The 25,697-nt window shown below is 42.7% G+C and overlaps 13 non-coding genes across 13 annotated transcripts; all 13 read left to right on the forward strand.

Annotated features, from left to right (window-relative positions):
• Nucleotides 1–4,479: 4,479 nt before the first annotated feature.
• On the forward strand, nt 4,480–4,670 carry LOC141197919 (U2 spliceosomal RNA). The gene has a single exon (XR_012269937.1). It is a non-coding gene; the product is annotated as a U2 spliceosomal RNA (small nuclear RNA).
• Nucleotides 4,671–5,791: 1,121 nt separating this feature from the next.
• On the forward strand, nt 5,792–5,982 carry LOC141198277 (U2 spliceosomal RNA). Its single transcript, XR_012270232.1, has one exon. It is a non-coding gene; the product is annotated as a U2 spliceosomal RNA (small nuclear RNA).
• Nucleotides 5,983–7,101: 1,119 nt separating this feature from the next.
• LOC141198462 (U2 spliceosomal RNA) lies at nt 7,102–7,292 on the forward strand. The gene has a single exon (XR_012270412.1). It is a non-coding gene; the product is annotated as a U2 spliceosomal RNA (small nuclear RNA).
• A 1,121-nt stretch (nt 7,293–8,413) lies between these two features.
• Nucleotides 8,414–8,604, forward strand: LOC141198278 (U2 spliceosomal RNA). Its single transcript, XR_012270233.1, has one exon. It is a non-coding gene; the product is annotated as a U2 spliceosomal RNA (small nuclear RNA).
• A 1,121-nt stretch (nt 8,605–9,725) lies between these two features.
• Nucleotides 9,726–9,916, forward strand: LOC141198463 (U2 spliceosomal RNA). Its single transcript, XR_012270413.1, has one exon. It is a non-coding gene; the product is annotated as a U2 spliceosomal RNA (small nuclear RNA).
• Nucleotides 9,917–11,036: 1,120 nt separating this feature from the next.
• Nucleotides 11,037–11,227, forward strand: LOC141198279 (U2 spliceosomal RNA). The gene has a single exon (XR_012270234.1). It is a non-coding gene; the product is annotated as a U2 spliceosomal RNA (small nuclear RNA).
• A 1,124-nt stretch (nt 11,228–12,351) lies between these two features.
• On the forward strand, nt 12,352–12,542 carry LOC141198511 (U2 spliceosomal RNA). Its single transcript, XR_012270458.1, has one exon. It is a non-coding gene; the product is annotated as a U2 spliceosomal RNA (small nuclear RNA).
• A 683-nt stretch (nt 12,543–13,225) lies between these two features.
• On the forward strand, nt 13,226–13,416 carry LOC141198522 (U2 spliceosomal RNA). Its single transcript, XR_012270469.1, has one exon. It is a non-coding gene; the product is annotated as a U2 spliceosomal RNA (small nuclear RNA).
• A 1,121-nt stretch (nt 13,417–14,537) lies between these two features.
• On the forward strand, nt 14,538–14,728 carry LOC141198280 (U2 spliceosomal RNA). Its single transcript, XR_012270235.1, has one exon. It is a non-coding gene; the product is annotated as a U2 spliceosomal RNA (small nuclear RNA).
• Nucleotides 14,729–20,889: 6,161 nt separating this feature from the next.
• On the forward strand, nt 20,890–21,078 carry LOC141197940 (U2 spliceosomal RNA). Its single transcript, XR_012269948.1, has one exon. It is a non-coding gene; the product is annotated as a U2 spliceosomal RNA (small nuclear RNA).
• A 1,115-nt stretch (nt 21,079–22,193) lies between these two features.
• On the forward strand, nt 22,194–22,384 carry LOC141198281 (U2 spliceosomal RNA). The gene has a single exon (XR_012270236.1). It is a non-coding gene; the product is annotated as a U2 spliceosomal RNA (small nuclear RNA).
• Nucleotides 22,385–23,499: 1,115 nt separating this feature from the next.
• LOC141198464 (U2 spliceosomal RNA) lies at nt 23,500–23,690 on the forward strand. Its single transcript, XR_012270414.1, has one exon. It is a non-coding gene; the product is annotated as a U2 spliceosomal RNA (small nuclear RNA).
• Nucleotides 23,691–24,808: 1,118 nt separating this feature from the next.
• Nucleotides 24,809–24,999, forward strand: LOC141198489 (U2 spliceosomal RNA). Its single transcript, XR_012270438.1, has one exon. It is a non-coding gene; the product is annotated as a U2 spliceosomal RNA (small nuclear RNA).
• The last annotated feature ends 698 nt before the right edge of the window (nt 25,000–25,697 follow it).

The following is a 25,697-nucleotide window of genomic DNA, read 5'->3' on the forward strand; positions in this document are numbered from 1 at the left end:
CTTTTCTGGGATGCCAGTATATTGCAGAAATTGTGGGCGCTATGGTCATTCAAAAGAAAACTGTCATGTATCATGTAGAAATTGTGCTAGTGAAGAACATGAGACAAAAGAATGCCCTAAGGAAAAGAAATGCAGTTTTTGCCAGACTCCAGGTCACTTTTATTTTTCTTGCCCTCACAGATTTCGGGAAGATGAGCAAAAGGGGAAGTCCAAGACGTCCGACCAAGGACCAAAAGATCAGACCACCCCTCAGGAGGAGGAACAACAACCTGGAGCCTCTGGAGACAATAAGGGCGTACCAAATAGTGAAGTGTCTCCAGAGTCTATGACAGGTAAAATACCAAATCCCAAAACCTGGCTGCAGGACCTGCGGGAGTCCAAAAGGAGGGCTGAGAAGGAGCAGAAGGGCACTACTGGTAAGGTCAAAAGGGACCGGCAAAAGGCCGACACAGAAGCCCATGCCCAGTCTGGGTCTCCTAGTGCTGAGGGCGCTGAGTGGATAAAGGTGGGTCCTAAGAAAAAGAAAAAGGGTGGTTCGGAGGAGGCAGCAGGAGGTGAACAGATGGACACTTCTCCAGAAGGGGACGTGGACGCTGGACCCTCAGGGGTTTCGGTCTCCGCTGCTACAGGTGGGGACCGGGATCTTGCTGCCTCTGAAGAGTCAGAGGCTCTGCCTTGTGCGCAACCTCCTCCTATAGGACGACCTTCTACAGGTCAAACAGGGGCGGCGGAACCCCTCGGGGACCCACCTGATGAGGAACTGCATGGCCAGCCAATGGAGACCCAGCGGGTTCTGCCAGCCAGCCCTCCGAGCTATGCCAGTGTAGCGTCGGGTTTATATAAATGTGGTAATCTTTCCTCCTCCACGGAGACTCTCGTGACGATACTATCAGATGAGGAGGGAGGCGCAAGCCCAGTGGTCTGATCAGGTTCATCGGACAGGTAAATCCGTTGCTCTTAGTTACCTAAGTAAAATTTCTACATTTTCTAATGATGGCTGAACTCAAAGGTATTTCCCTCAACGTGAGAGGCATAAAATCTAACACGAGAAGAACTGCTCTTTTTAATTTTTTTACGTGTTTTACTGCATCTGTATTTTTTCTGCAAGAATGTAATATCCCACATGAAATGTCATATCAAAAATATAAAGATGAGTGGAAGTGTGGGCCATCTGTCTGGTCCGGATCGAATGCTGCAGGATCAGCGGGTGTAGCCATACTTTTTAAAGGGAACGTTTTAATTGATTTTATTCAGGAAATTTTACCAGGTCGTATTTTATTAGTGAAAGCTTTTATTGATGGTATTAGATGGCAGTTTTTAAATTTTTATGGATCCCCAGAGAAAAATGAAAGAGCCGAAATGCTTGATCTTTTACCATTATTTATTAATAACTCTGAACCTTTTATCTTAGCAGGGGATTTTAATTGTGTTTTAAAAGGTGAAAACCGGCGCTCCAGCTCTGTAAGCAGGAACTACGATAAAACCTCAGGTATGCTACATGATATAGTCAAAGATGCTAAATTGATAGACATATATAAAGAGTGTCATAGTGACAGCCCAGAGGACACCGGTTTCACTTGGAGCAATGCTAATTGTAGCTCTAGGATTGATTTTATTTTTGGTTCAGATAAAACAATACCTGCCAAATGTGAAGTTTTAACTAATATATTTTCAGACCATAAACTTTTATCCTTTACCATAAAAGTAAATGACAACAAAAAATGTGGTAAGAAAAGCTGGAAAATGAACGTATCCCTTTTAACCGACCCGCAGATTTTATCAGATTTTATTGAGTTTTATAGGAAATGTAGAAAAGGGAAAAAAACAAATGAGACTATGAGTGTATGGTGGGATAGAATGAAAGTAAAAATAAAAGACTTTTTTATTAAAAAGAGTATATGTAGAGCCAAAGAAAAATATGAAGAATATAGAATTTTAAATACCCGCCTACAAACATTATTTAAGCTCAGAGACAATGGGATAGAGGTACAAGTTGATATTTCAAACTTAAAAGAAGAGATTTCAAAATGGCTAGAACAAAAAGGAAAAGAGATAATTTTTCGTTCTAGAGTACAACATATAGAAGAAAATGAAAAGTGTTCCAGATATTTTTTTAGGAAAAATAAAAAAGAAAAAGTGATAATTGACCATATAGATGGTGAGAATAATATAAAAAATATGCTGGGTAAAGTTGAGGGTTTTTTTTCTAATCTTTTTAATGGAAAAAATATAGATAATAAATTAATGGATGATTCGCTGCAAGGACTAACAGCTGTTTTAGATCCCGCATCCCAAGAGTTTTTATCCCAAGTTTTAACGGAACAAGAAGTGTTAAAAACTATTAAAAGTTTTAAAACTGGAGAGGTCCCTGGTCCTGATGGCATCCCAATAGAATTTTATGTATGTTTTTATGATATTTTAAAAGATGATTTGTTTTATTTGTTTACTGAGGTTTTTAATAATAAGGTTTTATTAAATTCCTGGAAGAAAGGTGAAGTCTCCCTCCTATACAAAAAAGGTGATAAATCAAAATTAGAAAACTGGAGACCAATAACACTTTTAAATTGTGACTATAAAATAATGGCTAAAATTTGTGCAAATCGTCTAAAAGAAGTCATCAGCAAAGTTATTCATTCTAATCAAGTGTGTGGGGTGCCGGGGCGCAGTATATGGGACAATCTGAATTTAGTGAAAGACTGTATTGAGGATGTGAAAGACAGAAAGGGGAAAATGGCGATTTTATCTATTGATTTTGAAAAAGCATTTGACCGTGTCTCACACTTTTATCTTTTTAAAGTTTTAGAGAAAATGGGCATACCAGAAGGGTTTTTACTATCGCTTAAAGCATTTTACAAGGATTGTACAAGTAAGATTTTAGTGAATGGTTTTAAGACACAAGAGGTATTTTTACGGTCAGGGGTGAAACAGGGATGTCCTCTGTCCCCCCTACTGTTTATCTGTGCACTGGAACCAATGTTATGTGCAATACGCCAAAATAAACAGATATGCGGTGTCCCTCTGCCTGGAAGCGATGGTTTGGAGGCCAAGGTTGTAGGCTACATGGATGACGTGGCGGTCTTGTGTACAGATGCACCATCACTTACGGCCACTCTCCATCAAGTGCAATCCTTTTGCCTAGCTTCTGGTTTTAAAATCAATTTTAATAAGTGTAACATTTTAAGTGTTGGGGGGATGATTTTACGTGATGTACCAATTAATGTCTCCGAATCCATTTCCATTTTAGGTATATCATTCACTGAAAATAATGATGGTTATAATAGTTGGGAAACAGTTACACAGAAAGTAAATACGAAAATATGTATGTGGAACATGAGGAGACTTACAATGGAGGGTAAAGTATTGGTTTTAAAGATGGTGATTTTACCTCTTTTATTGTATCTTAGCATGGTTTTCCCCCCGCCTGTTAATGTTTTAAAAAAGATAACCAAAACCTGTTTTACCTTCTTTTGGAACTCAAAAATGGAAAAGCTGAAAAGAGAAATCGTGATGAAATCAAAAGTAAAAGGTGGTAAAGATTTTCCAGATTTTAATAGGTTTCTTTTAATCCATCTGTTCGTTTACTGTTTTAATGCCCTTTTTAAGAATCACTATTGGTCCTTTTTTATGCGTTTTAATACAGGATTTTTTATGAGAAAGTTTGGATGGTATGAAGTTAATATATCTGTGCCCCATGCTTTTAATTTGTCGACGCATTATGAGATTTTAAGGAAAATAGTGTCCGATTTTAATTTAGGGACTAAGAAAATAGAGGAATTAAGAAATAGTAAGAAACTAATTAAAGAAATACGTAAAAGTGAGGAAATATGTAATGTTGACAGATATGATGATGACAAATCTATGTCTATCTGGAAAATGATTAACGTTTTTTATCTTTTTAATGAACAGAGAGATCTGGCTTGGAGTTGCATGCACCGCTGTCTTCCTTGCCGGGCATTCCAATACAGAAGAGGATTTGTGAGGTCTGCCATCTGCCCAAGAGCCGGATGCCAAGACGAGGAAACGGTGGAACATCTATTATGGACATGTAATTTTGCAAAGGATTTCTGGAGAAGACTGCTCCCCCTACTGGAAAGGGTGGCAGACCTCAAGGACTTTACATATAAAACTGTGCTATACGGACTTATGGAATGCCCCACAATGGACCAGTACACAATGGCTTGGAAGACAGTGAACTGCGCCAAGTCATCTCTCTGGAAAGCGCGCAACATTGCTATTTTTAAACAAGATGTTTTATCAGTGAATGATGTTTTAAGTTTATGTTTATGTGAAATGTATACTTATTATTTAATTGACAAAAAGAAGAATGTACATATTTCCAAAAAATGGCTTGTTGACCAATGGAACCTAATTATTTAAAATCTTTGTATTTTTTTTGTTTTGTAAATTTCATTTGTCTTTTAACGTTTGGTATTTGTGTAATTATGCTTGTAATTTGTTAAAGTTTTAATAAACGGTTTTATCCCTCTGCAGGGGATAGCCAAATTAAAAAAAAAAAATCTGTTCTTATCAGTTTAATATCTGATACGTCCCCTATCTGGGGACCATATATTAAATGGATTTTTAGAACAGGGAGATGGAAAAAGAGCTTGCTCTGTCCACTCCACGCATTGACCTGGTATTGCAGTATCTCCAGGACCGGTGCACCCCTTCTTTAATGCAGTTTCTAAAATCAGAAAGAATTGAATTCAATGTTTTTTGTTCATTTTGCTTGTTTGTCGGATTTTGGGATGGACTCTTTGGCTTTGCTTTTCTTCTCCTCATTGGATTTTTCATGTTCAAAGTTGCAGAAGCCAGATTACAAGCTCATTTTGGTTCAACTTCAGCAACTGTGCATTGCATTGCCATGTAATGTAATGAAATGCTATCTTTCTAGCTCTCCCTTTTTACTTCCTTTTGGATAAACAGACATATTAGGCAAGCATTTTGGAGCTTTCACCTAAATAACTACAGGTGGTGAGATAAGCTGCACAATATAATTGACCTTTCAGTATATTGTTGCACACACACCATCTATTTAGCAAATGCCCTTGTTATCAACAGCAGCCTTTTAAACTCACCTGAGCTAACAGGTATGTGCGCTGGTTACTCTGCTGCGCTTAAAATTTCTTTTTTGGTTTGCTACAATGCCTTTTCTGAAACGTTGTCTCCCTCTGCTGGAACACTGACTTCTTTCATTTAATGCCTGCAGACTATAAAAGAGAACCCAACCCAAAAAGTTTGGTTGATTAGTCTGTGGCATTCTGTTAAACTGTTGCTTATGGCGGTCTCTGTGAGCTTCTCAGCGACATTCAGCCAGCCAGGTATCCTGCCTGCAGTAGATGGAATGTGGCAATGGAACGCTGGCTGCGCGTGTCATAATAGGCTCTGAGCCTTTATATACCTGTGCACAGCAGCAGCCACCTTCAGTCTGCTGCTGGACAGCCAGCAGCAGCAGCAGCAGCAGCAGGAGAGGTATGTAATCAGCAGCCCTCCTGCTAAGGGTAGACAGCTGCTCGTTCCACCCCACCCCCCGCCTTAATTGGTTCTCCTCCCTTCCAACGGTGTTGAGGCGGGTGGGAACAGCAGGGGGTGAAGGTGCTGTGTTTAAAGAGGTGGAGTTATGCAGATCTAAAACGCGTGGATTGCAGCAGCAGCAAGCCGAAAAGTGCAGGCATGTAAGGGATCTAGAGGTTGACAACATGTCTTCTTAACGGGAGTCCAGGAGCTCATCTCCACAAATGGACTTTTCAGGATCCTTGGGTGGCTCCGTAGTTTGAAACCAATTCTGGTTATCGCTTCTCGGCCTTTTGGCTAAGATCAAGTGTAGTATCTGTTCTTATCAGTTTAATATCTGATACGTCCCCTATCTGGGGACCATATATTAAATGGATTTTTAGAACAGGGAGATGGAAAAAGAGCTTGCTCTGTCCACTCCACGCATTGACCTGGTATTGCAGTATCTCCAGGACCGGTGCACCCCTTCTTTAATGCAGTTTCTAAAATCAGAAAGAATTGAATTCAATGTTTTTTGTTCATTTTGCTTGTTTGTCGGATTTTGGGATGGACTCTTTGGCTTTGCTTTTCTTCTCCTCATTGGATTTTTCATGTTCAAAGTTGCAGAAGCCAGATTACAAGCTCATTTTGGTTCAACTTCAGCAACTGTGCATTGCATTGCCATGTAATGTAATGAAATGCTATCTTTCTAGCTCTCCCTTTTTACTTCCTTTTGGATAAACAGACATATTAGGCAAGCATTTTGGAGCTTTCACCTAAATAACTACAGGTGGTGAGATAAGCTGCACAATATAATTGACCTTTCAGTATATTGTTGCACACACACCATCTATTTAGCAAATGCCCTTGTTATCAACAGCAGCCTTTTAAACTCACCTGAGCTAACAGGTATGTGCGCTGGTTACTCTGCTGCGCTTAAAATTTCTTTTTTGGTTTGCTACAATGCCTTTTCTGAAACGTTGTCTCCCTCTGCTGGAACACTGACTTCTTTCATTTAATGCCTGCAGACTATAAAAGAGAACCCAACCCAAAAAGTTTGGTTGATTAGTCTGTGGCATTGTTAAACTGTTGCTTATGGCGGTCTCTGTGAGCTTCTCAGCGACATTCAGCCAGCCAGGTATCCTGCCTGCAGTAGATGGAATGTGGCAATGGAACGCTGGCTGCGCGTGTCATAATAGGCTCTGAGCCTTTATATACCTGTGCACAGCAGCAGCCACCTTCAGTCTGCTGCTGGACAGCCAGCAGCAGCAGCAGCAGCAGCAGGAGAGGTATGTAATCAGCAGCCCTCCTGCTAAGGGTAGACAGCTGCTCGTTCCACCCCACCCCCCGCCTTAATTGGTTCTCCTCCCTTCCAACGGTGTTGAGGCGGGTGGGAACAGCAGGGGGTGAAGGTGCTGTGTTTAAAGAGGTGGAGTTATGCAGATCTAAAACGCGTGGATTGCAGCAGCAGCAAGCCGAAAAGTGCAGGCATGTAAGGGATCTAGAGGTTCACAACATGTCTTCTTAACGGGAGTCCAGGAGCTCATCTCCACAAATGGACTTTTCAGGATCCTTGGGTGGCTCCGTAGTTTGAAACCAATTCTGGTTATCGCTTCTCGGCCTTTTGGCTAAGATCAAGTGTAGTATCTGTTCTTATCAGTTTAATATCTGATACGTCCCCTATCTGGGGACCATATATTAAATGGATTTTTAGAACAGGGAGATGGAAAAAGAGCTTGCTCGGTCCACTCCACGCATTGACCTGGTATTGCAGTATCTCCAGGACCGGTGCACCCCTTCTTTAATGCAGTTTCTAAAATCAGAAAGAATTGAATTCAATGTTTTTTGTTCATTTTGCTTGTTTGTCGGATTTTGGGATGGACTCTTTGGCTTTGCTTTTCTTCTCCTCATTGGATTTTTCATGTTCAAAGTTGCAGAAGCCAGATTACAAGCTCATTTTGGTTCAACTTCAGCAACTGTACATTGCATTGCCATGTAATGTAATGAAATGCTATCTTTCTAGCTCTCCCTTTTTACTTCCTTTTGGATAAACAGACATATTAGGCAAGCATTTTGGAGCTTTCACCTAAATAACTACAGGTGGTGAGATAAGCTGCACAATATAATTGACCTTTCAGTATATTGTTGCACACACACCATCTATTTAGCAAATGCCCTTGTTATCAACAGCAGCCTTTTAAACTCACCTGAGCTAACAGGTATGTGCGCTGGTTACTCTGCTGCGCTTAAAATTTCTTTTTTGGTTTGCTACAATGCCTTTTCTGAAACGTTGTCTCCCTCTGCTGGAACACTGACTTCTTTCATTTAATGCCTGCAGACTATAAAAGAGAACCCAACCCAAAAAGTTTGGTTGATTAGTCTGTGGCATTCTGTTAAACTGTTGCTTATGGCGGTCTCTGTGAGCTTCTCAGCGACATTCAGCCAGCCAGGTATCCTGCCTGCAGTAGATGGAATGTGGCAATGGAACGCTGGCTGCGCGTGTCATAATAGGCTCTGAGCCTTTATATACCTGTGCACAGCAGCAGCCACCTTCAGTCTGCTGCTGGACAGCCAGCAGCAGCAGCAGCAGCAGCAGGAGAGGTATGTAATCAGCAGCCCTCCTGCTAAGGGTAGACAGCTGCTCGTTCCACCCCACCCCCCGCCTTAATTGGTTCTCCTCCCTTCCAACGGTGTTGAGGCGGGTGGGAACAGCAGGGGGTGAAGGTGCTGTGTTTAAAGAGGTGGAGTTATGCAGATCTAAAACGCGTGGATTGCAGCAGCAGCAAGCCGAAAAGTGCAGGCATGTAAGGGATCTAGAGGTTGACAACATGTCTTCTTAACGGGAGTCCAGGAGCTCATCTCCACAAATGGACTTTTCAGGATCCTTGGGTGGCTCCGTAGTTTGAAACCAATTCTGGTTATCGCTTCTCGGCCTTTTGGCTAAGATCAAGTGTAGTATCTGTTCTTATCAGTTTAATATCTGATACGTCCCCTATCTGGGGACCATATATTAAATGGATTTTTAGAACAGGGAGATGGAAAAAGAGCTTGCTCTGTCCACTCCACGCATTGACCTGGTATTGCAGTATCTCCAGGACCGGTGCACCCCTTCTTTAATGCAGTTTCTAAAATCAGAAAGAATTGAATTCAATGTTTTTTGTTCATTTTGCTTGTTTGTCGGATTTTGGGATGGACTCTTTGGCTTTGCTTTTCTTCTCCTCATTGGATTTTTCATGTTCAAAGTTGCAGAAGCCAGATTACAAGCTCATTTTGGTTCAACTTCAGCAACTGTGCATTGCATTGCCATGTAATGTAATGAAATGCTATCTTTCTAGCTCTCCCTTTTTACTTCCTTTTGGATAAACAGACATATTAGGCAAGCATTTTGGAGCTTTCACCTAAATAACTACAGGTGGTGAGATAAGCTGCACAATATAATTGACCTTTCAGTATATTGTTGCACACACACCATCTATTTAGCAAATGCCCTTGTTATCAACAGCAGCCTTTTAAACTCACCTGAGCTAACAGGTATGTGCGCTGGTTACTCTGCTGCGCTTAAAATTTCTTTTTTGGTTTGCTACAATGCCTTTTCTGAAACGTTGTCTCCCTCTGCTGGAACACTGACTTCTTTCATTTAATGCCTGCAGACTATAAAAGAGAACCCAACCCAAAAAGTTTGGTTGATTAGTCTGTGGCATTCTGTTAAACTGTTGCTTATGGCGGTCTCTGTGAGCTTCTCAGCGACATTCAGCCAGCCAGGTATCCTGCCTGCAGTAGATGGAATGTGGCAATGGAACGCTGGCTGCGCGTGTCATAATAGGCTCTGAGCCTTTATATACCTGTGCACAGCAGCAGCCACCTTCAGTCTGCTGCTGGACAGCCAGCAGCAGCAGCAGCAGCAGCAGGAGAGGTATGTAATCAGCAGCCCTCCTGCTAAGGGTAGACAGCTGCTCGTTCCACCCCACCCCCCGCCTTAATTGGTTCTCCTCCCTTCCAACGGTGTTGAGGCGGGTGGGAACAGCAGGGGGTGAAGGTGCTGTGTTTAAAGAGGTGGAGTTATGCAGATCTAAAACGCGTGGATTGCAGCAGCAGCAAGCCGAAAAGTGCAGGCATGTAAGGGATCTAGAGGTTGACAACATGTCTTCTTAACGGGAGTCCAGGAGCTCATCTCCACAAATGGACTTTTCAGGATCCTTGGGTGGCTCCGTAGTTTGAAACCAATTCTGGTTATCGCTTCTCGGCCTTTTGGCTAAGATCAAGTGTAGTATCTGTTCTTATCAGTTTAATATCTGATACGTCCCCTATCTGGGGACCATATATTAAATGGATTTTTAGAACAGGGAGATGGAAAAAGAGCTTGCTCGGTCCACTCCACGCATTGACCTGGTATTGCAGTATCTCCAGGACCGGTGCACCCCTTCTTTAATGCAGTTTCTAAAATCAGAAAGAATTGAATTCAATGTTTTTTGTTCATTTTGCTTGTTTGTCGGATTTTGGGATGGACTCTTTGGCTTTGCTTTTCTTCTCCTCATTGGATTTTTCATGTTCAAAGTTGCAGAAGCCAGATTACAAGCTCATTTTGGTTCAACTTCAGCAACTGTGCATTGCATTGCCATGTAATGTAATGAAATGCTATCTTTCTAGCTCTCCCTTTTTACTTCCTTTTGGATAAACAGACATATTAGGCAAGCATTTTGGAGCTTTCACCTAAATAACTACAGGTGGTGAGATAAGCTGCACAATATAATTGACCTTTCAGTATATTGTTGCACACACACCATCTATTTAGCAAATGCCCTTGTTATCAACAGCAGCCTTTTAAACTCACCTGAGCTAACAGGTATGTGCGCTGGTTACTCTGCTGCGCTTAAAATTTCTTTTTTGGTTTGCTACAATGCCTTTTCTGAAACGTTGTCTCCCTCTGCTGGAACACTGACTTCTTTCATTTAATGCCTGCAGACTATAATGAGAACCCAACCCAAAAAGTTTGGTTGATTAGTCTGTGGCATTCTGTTAAACTGTTGCTTATGGCGGTCTCTGTGAGCTTCTCAGCGACATTCAGCCAGCCAGGTATCCTGCCTGCAGTAGATGGAATGTGGCAATGGAACGCTGGCTGCGCGTGTCATAATAGGCTCTGAGCCTTTATATACCTGTGCACAGCAGCAGCCACCTTCAGTCTGCTGCTGGACAGCCAGCAGCAGCAGCAGCAGCAGCAGGAGAGGTATGTAATCAGCAGCCCTCCTGCTAAGGGTAGACAGCTGCTCGTTCCACCCCACCCCCCGCCTTAATTGGTTCTCCTCCCTTCCAACGGTGTTGAGGCGGGTGGGAACAGCAGGGGGTGAAGGTGCTGTGTTTAAAGAGGTGGAGTTATGCAGATCTAAAACGCGTGGATTGCAGCAGCAGCAAGCCGAAAAGTGCAGGCATGTAAGGGATCTAGAGGTTGACAACATGTCTTCTTAACGGGAGTCCAGGAGCTCATCTCCACAAATGGACTTTTCAGGATCCTTGGGTGGCTCCGTAGTTTGAAACCAATTCTGGTTATCGCTTCTCGGCCTTTTGGCTAAGATCAAGTGTAGTATCTGTTCTTATCAGTTTAATATCTGATACGTCCCCTATCTGGGGACCATATATTAAATGGATTTTTAGAACAGGGAGATGGAAAAAGAGCTTGCTCTGTCCACTCCACGCATTGACCTGGTATTGCAGTATCTCCAGGACCGGTGCACCCCTTCTTTAATGCAGTTTCTAAAATCAGAAAGAATTGAATTCAATGTTTTTTGTTCATTTTGCTTGTTTGTCGGATTTTGGGATGGACTCTTTGGCTTTGCTTTTCTTCTCCTCATTGGATTTTTCATGTTCAAAGTTGCAGAAGCCAGATTACAAGCTCATTTTGGTTCAACTTCAGCAACTGTGCATTGCATTGCCATGTAATGTAATGAAATGCTATCTTTCTAGCTCTCCCTTTTTACTTCCTTTTGGATAAACAGACATATTAGGCAAGCATTTTGGAGCTTTCACCTAAATAACTACAGGTGGTGAGATAAGCTGCACAATATAATTGACCTTTCAGTATATTGTTGCACACACACCATCTATTTAGCAAATGCCCTTGTTATCAACAGCAGCCTTTTAAACTCACCTGAGCTAACAGGTATGTGCGCTGGTTACTCTGCTGCGCTTAAAATTTCTTTTTTGGTTTGCTACAATGCCTTTTCTGAAACGTTGTCTCCCTCTGCTGGAACACTGACTTCTTTCATTTAATGCCTGCAGACTATAAAAGAGAACCCAACCCAAAAAGTTTGGTTGATTAGTCTGTGGCATTCTGTTAAACTGTTGCTTATGGCGGTCTCTGTGAGCTTCTCAGCGACATTCAGCCAGCCAGGTATCCTGCCTGCAGTAGATGGAATGTGGCAATGGAACGCTGGCTGCGCGTGTCATAATAGGCTCTGAGCCTTTATATACCTGTGCACAGCAGCAGCCACCTTCAGTCTGCTGCTGGACAGCCAGCAGCAGCAGCAGCAGCAGCAGCAGGAGAGGTATGTAATCAGCAGCCCTCCTGCTAAGGGTAGACAGCTGCTCGTTCCACCCCACCCCCCGCCTTAATTGGTTCTCCTCCCTTCCAACGGTGTTGAGGCGGGTGGGAACAGCAGGGGGTGAAGGTGCTGTGTTTAAAGAGGTGGAGTTATGCAGATCTAAAACGCGTGGATTGCAGCAGCAGCAAGCCGAAAAGTGCAGGCATGTAAGGGATCTAGAGGTTGACAACATGTCTTCTTAACGGGAGTCCAGGAGCTCATCTCCACAAATGGACTTTTCAGGATCCTTGGGTGGCTCCGTAGTTTGAAACCAATTCTGGTTATCGCTTCTCGGCCTTTTGGCTAAGATCAAGTGTAGTATCTGTTCTTATCAGTTTAATATCTGATACGTACCCTATCTGGGGACCATATATTAAATGGATTTTTAGAACAGGGAGATGGAAAAAGAGCTTGCTCTGTCCACTCCACGCATTGACCTGGTATTGCAGTATCTCCAGGACCGGTGCACCCCTTCTTTAATGCAGTTTCTAAAATCAGAAAGAATTGAATTCAAAGTTTTTTGTTCATTTTGCTTGTTTGTCGGATTTTGGGATGGACTCTTTGGCTTTGCTTTTCTTCTCCTCATTGGATTTTTCATGTTCAAAGTTGCAGAAGCCAGATTACAAGCTCATTTTGGTTCAACTTCAGCAACTGTGCATTGCATTGCCATGTAATGTAATGAAATGCTATCTTTCTAGCTCTCCCTTTTTACTTCCTTTTGGATAAACAGACATATTAGGCAAGCATTTTGGAGCTTTCACCTAAATAACTACAGGTGGTGAGATAAGCTGCACAATATAATTGACCTTTCAGTATATTGTTGCACACACACCATCTATTTAGCAAATGCCCTTGTTATCAACAGCAGCCTTTTAAACTCACCTGAGCTAACAGGTATGTGCGCTGGTTACTCTGCTGCGCTTAAAATTTCTTTTTTGGTTTGCTACAATGCCTTTTCTGAAACGTTGTCTCCCTCTGCTGGAACACTGACTTCTTTCATTTAATGCCTGCAGACTATAAAAGAGAACCCAACCCAAAAAGTTTGGTTGATTAGTCTGTGGCAACATGTCTTCTTAACGGGAGTCCAGGAGCTCATCTCCACAAATGGACTTTTCAGGATCCTTGGGTGGCTCCGTAGTTTGAAACCAATTCTGGTTATCGCTTCTCGGCCTTTTGGCTAAGATCAAGTGTAGTATCTGTTCTTATCAGTTTAATATCTGATACGTCCCCTATCTGGGGACCATATATTAAATGGATTTTTAGAACAGGGAGATGGAAAAAGAGCTTGCTCTGTCCACTCAACGCATTGACCTGGTATTGCAGTATCTCCAGGACCGGTGCACCCCTTCTTTAATGCAGTTTCTAAAATCAGAAAGAATTGAATTCAATGTTTTTTGTTCATTTTGCTTGTTTGTCGGATTTTGGGATGGACTCTTTGGCTTTGCTTTTCTTCTCCTCATTGGATTTTTCATGTTCAAAGTTGCAGAAGCCAGATTACAAGCTCATTTTGGTTCAACTTCAGCAACTGTGCATTGCATTGCCATGTAATGTAATGAAATGCTATCTTTCTAGCTCTCCCTTTTTACTTCCTTTTGGATAAACAGACATATTAGGCAAGCATTTTGGAGCTTTCACCTAAATAACTACAGGTGGTGAGATAAGCTGCACAATATAATTGACCTTTCAGTATATTGTTGCACACACACCATCTATTTAGCAAATGCCCTTGTTATCAACAGCAGCCTTTTAAACTCACCTGAGCTAACAGGTATGTGCGCTGGTTACTCTGCTGCGCTTAAAATTTCTTTTTTGGTTTGCTACAATGCCTTTTCTGAAACGTTGTCTCCCTCTGCTGGAACACTGACTTCTTTCATTTAATGCCTGCAGACTATAAAAGAGAACCCAACCCAAAAAGTTTGGTTGATTAGTCTGTGGCATTCTGTTAAACTGTTGCTTATGGCGGTCTCTGTGAGCTTCTCAGCGACATTCAGCCAGCCAGGTATCCTGCCTGCAGTAGATGGAATGTGGCAATGGAACGCTGGCTGCGCGTGTCATAATAGGCTCTGAGCCTTTATATACCTGTGCACAGCAGCAGCCACCTTCAGTCTGCTGCTGGACAGCCAGCAGCAGCAGCAGCAGCAGCAGGAGAGGTATGTAATCAGCAGCCCTCCTGCTAAGGGTAGACAGCTGCTCGTTCCACCCCACCCCCCGCCTTAATTGGTTCTCCTCCCTTCCAACGGTGTTGAGGCGGGTGGGAACAGCAGGGGGTGAAGGTGCTGTGTTTAAAGAGGTGGAGTTATGCAGATCTAAAACGCGTGGATTGCAGCAGCAGCAAGCCGAAAAGTGCAGGCATGTAAGGGATCTAGAGGTTGACAACATGTCTTCTTAACGGGAGTCCAGGAGCTCATCTCCACAAATGGACTTTTCAGGATCCTTGGGTGGCTCCGTAGTTTGAAACCAATTCTGGTTATCGCTTCTCGGCCTTTTGGCTAAGATCAAGTGTAGTATCTGTTCTTATCAGTTTAATATCTGATACGTCCCCTATCTGGGGACCATATATTAAATGGATTTTTAGAACAGGGAGATGGAAAAAGAGCTTGCTCTGTCCACTCCACGCATTGACCTGGTATTGCAGTATCTCCAGGACCGGTGCACCCCTTCTTTAATGCAGTTTCTAAAATCAGAAAGAATTGAATTCAATGTTTTTTGTTCATTTTGCTTGTTTGTCGGATTTTGGGATGGACTCTTTGGCTTTGCTTTTCTTCTCCTCATTGGATTTTTCATGTTCAAAGTTGCAGAAGCCAGATTACAAGCTCATTTTGGTTCAACTTCAGCAACTGTGCATTGCATTGCCATGTAATGTAATGAAATGCTATCTTTCTAGCTCTCCCTTTTTACTTCCTTTTGGATAAACAGACATATTAGGCAAGCATTTTGGAGCTTTCACCTAAATAACTACAGGTGGTGAGATAAGCTGCACAATATAATTGACCTTTCAGTATATTGTTGCACACACACCATCTATTTAGCAAATGCCCTTGTTATCAACAGCAGCCTTTTAAACTCACCTGAGCTAACAGGTATGTGCGCTGGTTACTCTGCTGCGCTTAAAATTTCTTTTTTGGTTTGCTACAATGCCTTTTCTGAAACGTTGTCTCCCTCTGCTGGAACACTGACTTCTTTCATTTAATGCCTGCAGACTATAAAAGAGAACCCAACCCAAAAAGTTTGGTTGATTAGTCTGTGGCATTCTGTTAAACTGTTGCTTATGGCGGTCTCTGTGAGCTTCTCAGCGACATTCAGCCAGCCAGGTATCCTGCCTGCAGTAGATGGAATGTGGCAATGGAACGCTGGCTGCGCGTGTCATAATAGGCTCTGAGCCTTTATATACCTGTGCACAGCAGCAGCCACCTTCAGTCTGCTGCTGGACAGCCAGCAGCAGCAGCAGCAGCAGCAGGAGAGGTATGTAATCAGCAGCCCTCCTGCTAAGGGTAGACAGCTGCTCGTTCCACCCCACCCCCCGCCTTAATTGGTTCTCCTCCCTTCCAACGGTGTTGAGGCGGGTGGGAACAGCAGGGGGTGAAGGTGCTGTGTTTAAAGAGGTGGAGTTATGCAGATCTAAAACGCGTGGATTGCAGCAGCAGCAAGCCGAAAAGTGCAGGCATGTAAGGGATCTAGAGGTTGACAACATGTCTTCTTAACGGGAGTCCAGGAGCTCATCTCCACAAATGGACTTTTCAGGATCCTTGGGTGGCTCCGTAGTTTGAAACCAATTCTGGTTATCGCTTCTCGGCCTTTTGGCTGCGATCGTATGACTGTACCTTGATTGGTGCGAGTCTCCTGGAGGAATCCGGACCCTTTTGTGGAGGATTTTCTGCTTTTTCCTGTGGTATTCCATACTGACAGAATCCAAGATGTCTTTTGTGAAGAACACCATCCGTTTGTCCGTGGATCCATCTGACCAGAACAAGAACAACGTGGTTTTCATTGTCCAAGACATCGTTGAAGGCAAAGCTGGAGCAAGACGTTCTGAGATCTTCAGTGTCAACGAATTTTCACGTCAAGGTAATTATGACGTTACCTTTATGGACAAGGATGTTTGCCTTAATGTCTTTGAATGGCTCCGTGGTCACTCTAGTGACCCCTGCTTGGAAGGAGTTAGATGGGAACCTTTGTTTGGTCTGCAAGAAAAGGAGGTGACTGTGACTGTCTATAACCCTTTTACAGACCCTGAGCTGCTGGAGTGCTTCCTCTCTCGCTACTGTGAATATGTGCGGAAGGGAGTGAAGCAAGTCAATTGTCTAGGAATCTTTAACTGTCAGTATAAATTCCGTGTGAAATTGAAAAGGGATCCTGACAGTGTGGGGGGCTTTAGACACCCTCCATCAAATTTTTCCGTTGCAGGCCATAGAGGTTTCCTCTTTTACCCAGGCCAGCCCATGTTTTGCCGTAGATGCTTTTCTTTCGGACATACCATGGTAACATGCCTTAAAGGGCAGTGTTGCCGAAATTGCAGAAAGGAGGGGCATATGGCCAACCAGTGTCCAGAGGCCAAGTCCTGTGATGTCTGTGGGAGTAGTGATCACATGTATAAGGACTGTCCTATGAGTGCACCTAGACGTTCTGATAAAGAACAGAAGGAGGAAGAGCTGGAGAGGAGGCAGATGGCAAGCGCACTGAAAGTGCTGGAAAGATTGGAGAGGGAGGAGAGAGAGGGAAGGAGGCGGGAAACTGGTAGAGCCTCTCCCTCTACGGCGCCAGAGGAGGTGTCCCTGAGACCATGTTCTTCTTCTGCTGAAGAAATGAGGAAGAAGCGGAGGGAAGAAAAGGAGTTCTGGAGGGAAGTGGCAAAGGTGGAGAAAAAGGCAGTGTCTGCGAGAATATCTAGGAAAGTGGTGGAAGCAGAGCTGCCTGAGATGATGACTTTTGGAGAGGCAATGGACGCAACAGGATGTGAAGTGCAAATCTCGGAACCCGACAGTCCTGAACACCCTTCGGGTCCTGAAAACATTGAAGATTTTTCTTCGGAGGATGATAGGGGTGCAAAGAAGAGTCGTAGGGAGGATGGTGGGGGCAGTGATGATGCAGATTTTAGTGAGCCTCAGAGGAAGATCAGAACTGCCAGAATGAGGAGTGTGGCTGGTGAAGCCAGCGGGTCGGAAACCAGCTGTTCTGTTCTGATGGCGGAGGAGGATAGTGGTGGTGCTGGATAGTGTCACCATATAATATTGTAAATGTTTTTTCTTTTTGTCCTCTTGTGAGCTTTGGTTTAGGCCAAAGGCTATTTCTTTGTGTAATTGGTGAAGGAGTAGAAGTATTATGGGATTTACCATAGTGTCCCAAAACGTAAGAGTGTTTAAAAGTAAAGTAAGAAGAGCTGCTATTTTTGAGTTTTTAGCTATGCAAAATGCATCTATTTTTTGTTTACAAGAATGTGGGGTAGTGGATGGTGTGAAAGGGGATGAATGGTCTTATGGAGCGTCTGTGTGGTCGGGGAGTGCATGTAATAAGAATGATGGTGTGGGTATTTTGGTTAAAGGAAGGGAGGTTGTTTTGAGTGATTATTTGGTTATTGAGGTGGGGAGATGTATCCTTGCTAATTTTGTATACAAGAATGTAAAGTTTTGTGCTATTAATGTTTATGCGCCAGTTGAAAAAAATGAGCGCAAAAATTTATTTGAAAAAATTAAGCTTTTTGTTCCAGGAAGAATACCTGTGGTAATTGTGGGTGATATGAACTGTGATGTGGGGAGAGTGAATGTGGATGTGTCTGGGAAAGCATTATTGGAGTTAGTGAATGATTTTGGGTTGTGTGATATGCAGCGCGTGTGTAACATGAATCCTTTGTTGAACACTTTCTTTTCTGAGAGTGGTAGGGTACAATCCAGATTGGATTATTGTTTTATTTCTAAAAATATGGTTTCTGTTAATTATAGGCAGGAAAACGTTCTTTTTTCAGATCATGTGTGTATGTTGTGTGAGTTGGATATAAAAGTTGATGGAGTGTTTGGGAGAGGATTGTGGAAGTTAAATGTTAAACTGTTAGAGAATGAAGATGTGAGAAAGGAGTATGAAAGGCGGTATGAAGAATGGTGTAAGCATAAAAATGAGTTTGGGAATGTTTGTGAGTGGTGGGACTGGGTGAAGAAACAAACAAAAATGTTCTTTAAAAATTTAGGATACAAGTATGCAGCAATTAAAAGAGAGAGTTTTGTTAAACTGAACGCGCGGTTGAGCGTTTTGTATAAGTTAAGGGAAGGAGGAGTTGAGGTGGAGGAGGATATTTTAGAGGTAAAAAAGGAGATTAGTGAGTTTTTGTTGGAGAGAGGGAGAAGCATAGTGTTTAGGGCAAAGATTGATAAGATGGAGCAGGATGAGAAATGTTCTCGGTTTTTCTTTAAAAAAGTTTTTGGAAAGAAACAGAGTATGAGCGTGGTGTATGGAGCAGATGGAAGTGAGGTGAGTGGAGAGGATATGTGTGAAGAGGTGGCTAAGTTTTATGAGGATCTGTATGCAGTGAAACAGAGGGATGAATGTTTGGAGAATGATGTTTTGAGTGTGTTAGAGAGTAAGTTGAGTGAAGCAGAAAGAGAGAGAGTGATGGGTGAGGTGACTGGTGATGAGGTATGGAAGGTTATGTGTAGTATGGCTTTGAATAAGACGCCGGGGGAGGATGGCCTCCCAGTAGAATTTTATCGTGTGATGTGGGGTGTGATTGGTAAGGACTTTGTGGATGTATGTAAGTATATGTGGGGAAACATGGAGGTGGCTGAGAGTATGCGTGCAGGTATGGTTGTGTTAATTCCTAAGAAAGGGGATTTGAAAAGTCTGAGGAATTGGAGGCCAATAACGTTACTTAATTGTGATTATAAAATCTATGCAAAACTTATGGCTAATAGGATGCGTGATGTGATAGAGAGTGTGATTGGGGATGAGCAGTGTTGTGCGGTACCTGGGAGGCGGATTCATGAGTGTGTGTGTATGTTAAGAGATTGTCTATGGGATTGCATGGGTCGTAAGAAGAGTGTATTTTTGTTAAGTTTGGATTTTGAAAAGGCTTATGATAGGTTGTCGCATGGTTTTTTGTTCAGAGTGTTGTTAAAAATGGGTTTTCCGGCTGATTTTGTTGGGCGAGTGAGAAGTTTGTATGCGGGTGTTTATAGCTGTGTTTTAATGAATGGGTATGTGGGTAGGAAAGTGAATGTGTTTTCGGGTGTGCGACAGGGGTGTCCTTTGTCCCCTGTAGCATTTATTTGTGCAATTGAGCCATTGTTGTGTATGCTGAGGAAAGATAAGGTAATTCGTGGTGTGCAAGTGCCGGGAGGTGGAGGAAAAGAATGGAAGGTGAGTGGTTATATGGATGACGTGTGTGTATTATGTGATTCTGAATGTTCGGTGAGGTGGGTGAAGTTGTTAGTGTCTATTTTTTGTGGTGCATCTGCGTTTAAAGTGAATTGGGAAAAGAGTGAGTGTAAGGGTTTTGGAGGCGGAAGTTTAAGTAGGGATGTAGGTGTGAATGTAGTGAATGGACCTATTAAAGTTTTGGGTGTGAAGTTTTCAGAGAGTTTGGATGGGAAAGAAAGTTGGGATGATGCGAAAGGAAAACTTGAGCAGAAGTTGAATTTTTGGAAATTGAGGAGTTTATCCTTTTTTGGGAAGATTTTAATTGTTAAGAGTGTGGTGTTGCCAATATTTTTATATATTGCGGTAGTATTTCCACCAGGATATATGTGTATGAGAAGCTTGAATAGAATTTTATTTGTTTTTTTGTGGAACTCGAAAATGGAGAGAGCTAGGAGAGAAATTTTGGTTAAAAGAGTGGAAAAAGGTGGTTTGGGTTTTCCGAATTTGGACGTGTTTTTTGGTGTGAATATCGTTGTGTTTGTTTTGAAAGTGATTAGGGCGGATGGAAAGTTTTCATCTATGTGTAGGTATTTATTTGGAGCGTATTTGTTTCGTTTAAAGTGGCAAGAAAGGGATTTGCGATGTCCGATTGCTTTTGAGGTGCCTGTATGGTATGTGTGGGTTTATAAGTTTTTGGTGAGGTATGAACTGTGTGATGCAGATGTGAGATTGCTGGAGAATAAGAAGGCTGTGTATAGGATGATTGAATGTAGAGAGGTAGAATGTGGAATAAATATGGTTAGGTGTGGTGATGTGCAGAAGGTTTGGAAGAAAGTGCGGATGAGTGGTATGACCAACAAACAGAGTGAAGTTGTGTGGCAGTCTTTACATGGAGTATTACCTGTGAGAGAGTTTCAGAGGAATAGAGGTTTGGTGAGGAGTGAAATGTGTCCAAGAAATGGCTGTGGTGGAAGGGAAAGTGTGTTGCATGTTTTTTGGAATTGCCAGTATGCTAGAGATGTGATTGGGAGAATGGGGCCTTTGTGTAAAGAATTGTGTGGTGTGAATTTGTTGTCTTTTGAGTTGTTTATGTTTGGTTTGGGAATATGTGATGGGACGAAGGAAAGAGTCTTGTGGTTGATGCTTGCATGTATAAAGGAAGTGTTATGGGATGTGAGGAATGTGTATGTGTTTAAAAGGAAGGAAATTGCTGTAAAGGATAGTGTGAAGGTGATTTTGGGGAAGATGTATGTGTGTTTCCTATGGGACAAAAAGAGGAGAGGGGAAGTGGATGCAGAGGGAATATGGAAAGTTAAAAAGTGGAGATATATTGTTAGTACCTCTTGATTTTTGTTATTGTTGTTTTGAAATATGAAATAAATATTTCCGATGATGATGGGGACAGCAAATTGCGTATTGGATTTGACGCAGCTGTTTTGATGGAATTTTCCTTTGTCTGGTTTTCATAGACTGTGGAATTTCCTCGTCTGAGGAGAAAAAAAAAAAAAAAAAATCTGTTCTTATCAGTTTAATATCTGATACGTCCCCTATCTGGGGACCATATATTAAATGGATTTTTAGAACAGGGAGATGGAAAAAGAGCTTGCTCTGTCCACTCCACGCATTGACCTGGTATTGCAGTATCTCCAGGACCGGTGCACCCCTTCTTTAATGCAGTTTCTAAAATCAGAAAGAATTGAATTCAATGTTTTTTGTTCATTTTGCTTGTTTGTCGGATTTTGGGATGGACTCTTTGGCTTTGCTTTTCTTCTCCTCATTGGATTTTTCATGTTCAAAGTTGCAGAAGCCAGATTACAAGCTCATTTTGGTTCAACTTCAGCAACTGTGCATTGCATTGCCATGTAATGTGATGCAATGCTATCTTTCTAGCTCTCCCTTTTTACTTCCTTTTGGATAAACAGACATATTAGGCAAGCATTTTGGAGCTTTCACCTAAATAACTACAGGTGGTGAGATAAGCTGCACAATATAATTGACCTTTCAGTATATTGTTGCACACACACCATCTATTTAGCAAATGCCCTTGTTATCAACAGCAGCCTTTTAAACTCACCTGAGCTAACAGGTATGTGCGCTGGTTACTCTGCTGCGCTTAAAATTTCTTTTTTGGTTTGCTACAATGCCTTTTCTGAAACGTTGTCTCCCTCTGCTGGAACACTGACTTCTTTCATTTAATGCCTGCAGACTATAAAAGAGAACCCAACCCAAAAAGTTTGGTTGATTAGTCTGTGGCATTCTGTTAAACTGTTGCTTATGGCGGTCTCTGTGAGCTTCTCAGCGACATTCAGCCAGCCAGGTATCCTGCCTGCAGTAGATGGAATGTGGCAATGGAACGCTGGCTGCGCGTGTCATAATAGGCTCTGAGCCTTTATATACCTGTGCACAGCAGCAGCCACCTTCAGTCTGCTGCTGGACAGCCAGCAGCAGCAGCAGCAGGAGAGGTATGTAATCAGCAGCCCTCCTGCTAAGGGTAGACAGCTGCTCGTTCCACCCCACCCCCTGCCTTAATTGGTTCTCCTCCCTTCCAACGGTGTTGAGGCGGGTGGGAACAGCAGGGGGTGAAGGTGCTGTGTTTAAAGAGGTGGAGTTATGCAGATCTAAAACGCGTGGATTGCAGCAGCAGCAAGCCGAAAAGTGCAGGCATGTAAGGGATCTAGAGGTTGATAACATGTCTTCTTAACGGGAGTCCAGGAGCTCATCTCCACAAATGGACTTTTCAGGATCCTTGGGTAGCTCCGTAGTTTGAAACCAATTCTGGTTATCGCTTCTCGGCCTTTTGGCTAAGATCAAGTGTAGTATCTGTTCTTATCAGTTTAATATCTGATACGTCCCCTATCTGGGGACCATATATTAAATGGATTTTTAGAACAGGGAGATGGAAAAAGAGCTTGCTCTGTCCACTCCACGCATTGACCTGGTATTGCAGTATCTCCAGGACCGGTGCACCCCTTCTTTAATGCAGTTTCTAAAATCAGAAAGAATTGAATTCAATGTTTTTTGTTCATTTTGCTTGTTTGTCGGATTTTGGGATGGACTCTTTGGCTTTGCTTTTCTTCTCCTCATTGGATTTTTCATGTTCAAAGTTGCAGAAGCCAGATTACAAGCTCATTTTGGTTCAACTTCAGCAACTGTGCATTGCATTGCCATGTAATGTAATGAAATGCTATCTTTCTAGCTCTCCCTTTTTACTTCCTTTTGGATAAACAGACATATTAGGCAAGCATTTTGGAGCTTTCACCTAAATAACTACAGGTGGTGAGATAAGCTGCACAATATAATTGACCTTTCAGTATATTGTTGCACACACACCATCTATTTAGCAAATGCCCTTGTTATCAACAGCAGCCTTTTAAACTCACCTGAGCTAACAGGTATGTGCGCTGGTTACTCTGCTGCGCTTAAAATTTCTTTTTTGGTTTGCTACAATGCCTTTTCTGAAACGTTGTCTCCCTCTGCTGGAACACTGACTTCTTTCATTTAATGCCTGCAGACTATAAAAGAGAACCCAACCCAAAAAGTTTGGTTGATTAGTCTGTGGCATTCTGTTAAACTGTTGCTTATGGCGGTCTCTGTGAGCTTCTCAGCGACATTCAGCCAGCCAGGTATCCTGCCTGCAGTAGATGGAATGTGGCAATGGAACGCTGGCTGCGCGTGTCATAATAGGCTCTGAGCCTTTATATACCTGTGCACAGCAGCAGCCACCTTCAGTCTGCTGCTGGACAGCCAGCAGCAGCAGCAGCAGGAGAGGTATGTAATCAGCAGCCCTCCTGCTAAGGGTAGACAGCTGCTCGTTCCACCCCACCCCCCGCCTTAATTGGTTCTCCTCCCTTCCAACGGTGTTGAGGCGGGTGGGAACAGCAGGGGGTGAAGGTGCTGTGTTTAAAGAGGTGGAGTTATGCAGATCTAAAACGCGTGGATTGCAGCAGCAGCAAGCCGAAAAGTGCAGGCATGTAAGGGATCTAGAGGTTGACAACATGTCTTCTTAACGGGAGTCCAGGAGCTCATCTCCACAAATGGACTTTTCAGGATCCTTGGGTGGCTCCGTAGTTTGAAACTAATTCTGGTTATCGCTTCTCGGCCTTTTGGCTAAGATCAAGTGTAGTATCTGTTCTTATCAGTTTAATATCTGATACTTCCCCTATCTGGGGACCATATATTAAATGGATTTTTAGAACAGGGAGATGGAAAAAGAGCTTGCTCTGTCCACTCCACGCATTGACCTGGTATTGCAGTATCTCCAGGACCGGTGCACCCCTTCTTTAATGCAGTTTCTAAAATCAGAAAGAATTGAATTCAATGTTTTTTGTTCATTTTGCTTGTTTGTCGGATTTTGGGATGGACTCTTTGGCTTTGCTTTTCTTCTCCTCATTGGATTTTTCATGTTCAAAGTTGCAGAAGCCAGATTACAAGCTCATTTTGGTTCAACTTCAGCAACTGTGCATTGCATTGCCATGTAATGTGATGCAATGCTATCTTTCTAGCTCTCCCTTTTTACTTCCTTTTGGATAAACAGACATATTAGGCAAGCATTTTGGAGCTTTCACCTAAATAACTACAGGTGGTGAGATAAGCTGCACAATATAATTGACCTTTCAGTATATTGTTGCACACACACCATCTATTTAGCAAATGCCCTTGTTATCAACAGCAGCCTTTTAAACTCACCTGAGCTAACAGGTATGTGCGCTGGTTACTCTGCTGCGCTTAAAATTTCTTTTTTGGTTTGCTACAATGCCTTTTCTGAAACGTTGTCTCCCTCTGCTGGAACACTGACTTCTTTCATTTAATGCCTGCAGACTATAAAAGAGAACCCAACCCAAAAAGTTTGGTTGATTAGTCTGTGGCATTCTGTTAAACTGTTGCTTATGGCGGTCTCTGTGAGCTTCTCAGCGACATTCAGCCAGCCAGGTATCCTGCCTGCAGTAGATGGAATGTGGCAATGGAACGCTGGCTGCGCGTGTCATAATAGGCTCTGAGCCTTTATATACCTGTGCACAGCAGCAGCCACCTTCAGTCTGCTGCTGGACAGCCAGCAGCAGCAGCAGCAGCAGGAGAGGTATGTAATCAGCAGCCCTCCTGCTAAGGGTAGACAGCTGCTCGTTCCACCCCACCCCCTGCCTTAATTGGTTCTCCTCCCTTCCAACGGTGTTGAGGCGGGTGGGAACAGCAGGGGGTGAAGGTGCTGTGTTTAAAGAGGTGGAGTTATGCAGATCTAAAACGCGTGGATTGCAGCAGCAGCAAGCCGAAAAGTGCAGGCATGTAAGGGATCTAGAGGTTGATAACATGTCTTCTTAACGGGAGTCCAGGAGCTCATCTCCACAAATGGACTTTTCAGGATCCTTGGGTAGCTCCGTAGTTTGAAACCAATTCTGGTTATCGCTTCTCGGCCTTTTGGCTAAGATCAAGTGTAGTATCTGTTCTTATCAGTTTAATATCTGATACGTCCCCTATCTGGGGACCATATATTAAATGGATTTTTAGAACAGGGAGATGGAAAAAGAGCTTGCTCTGTCCAATCCACGCATTGACCTGGTATTGCAGTATCTCCAGGACCGGTGCACCCCTTCTTTAATGCAGTTTCTAAAATCAGAAAGAATTGAATTCAATGTTTTTTGTTCATTTTGCTTGTTTGTCGGATTTTGGGATGGACTCTTTGGCTTTGCTTTTCTTCTCCTCATTGGATTTTTCATGTTCAAAGTTGCAGAAGCCAGATTACAAGCTCATTTTGGTTCAACTTCAGCAACTGTGCATTGCATTGCCATGTAATGTAATGAAATGCTATCTTTCTAGCTCTCCCTTTTTACTTCCTTTTGGATAAACAGACATATTAGGCAAGCATTTTGGAGCTTTCACCTAAATAACTACAGGTGGTGAGATAAGCTGCACAATATAATTGACCTTTCAGTATATTGTTGCACACACACCATCTATTTAGCAAATGCCCTTGTTATCAACAGCAGCCTTTTAAACTCACCTGAGCTAACAGGTATGTGCGCTGGTTACTCTGCTGCGCTTAAAATTTCTTTTTTGGTTTGCTACAATGCCTTTTCTGAAACGTTGTCTCCCTCTGCTGGAACACTGACTTCTTTCATTTAATGCCTGCAGACTATAAAAGAGAACCCAACCCAAAAAGTTTGGTTGATTAGTCTGTGGCATTCTGTTAAACTGTTGCTTATGGCGGTCTCTGTGAGCTTCTCAGCGACATTCAGCCAGCCAGGTATCCTGCCTGCAGTAGATGGAATGTGGCAATGGAACGCTGGCTGC

This window comes from Phyllobates terribilis, unplaced genomic scaffold, assembly GCF_046119375.1.
Source record: "Phyllobates terribilis strain yellow unplaced genomic scaffold, ASM4611937v1 Scaffold_94__1_contigs__length_6153435, whole genome shotgun sequence".
Lineage (NCBI taxonomy): Eukaryota > Metazoa > Chordata > Amphibia > Anura > Dendrobatidae > Phyllobates > Phyllobates terribilis.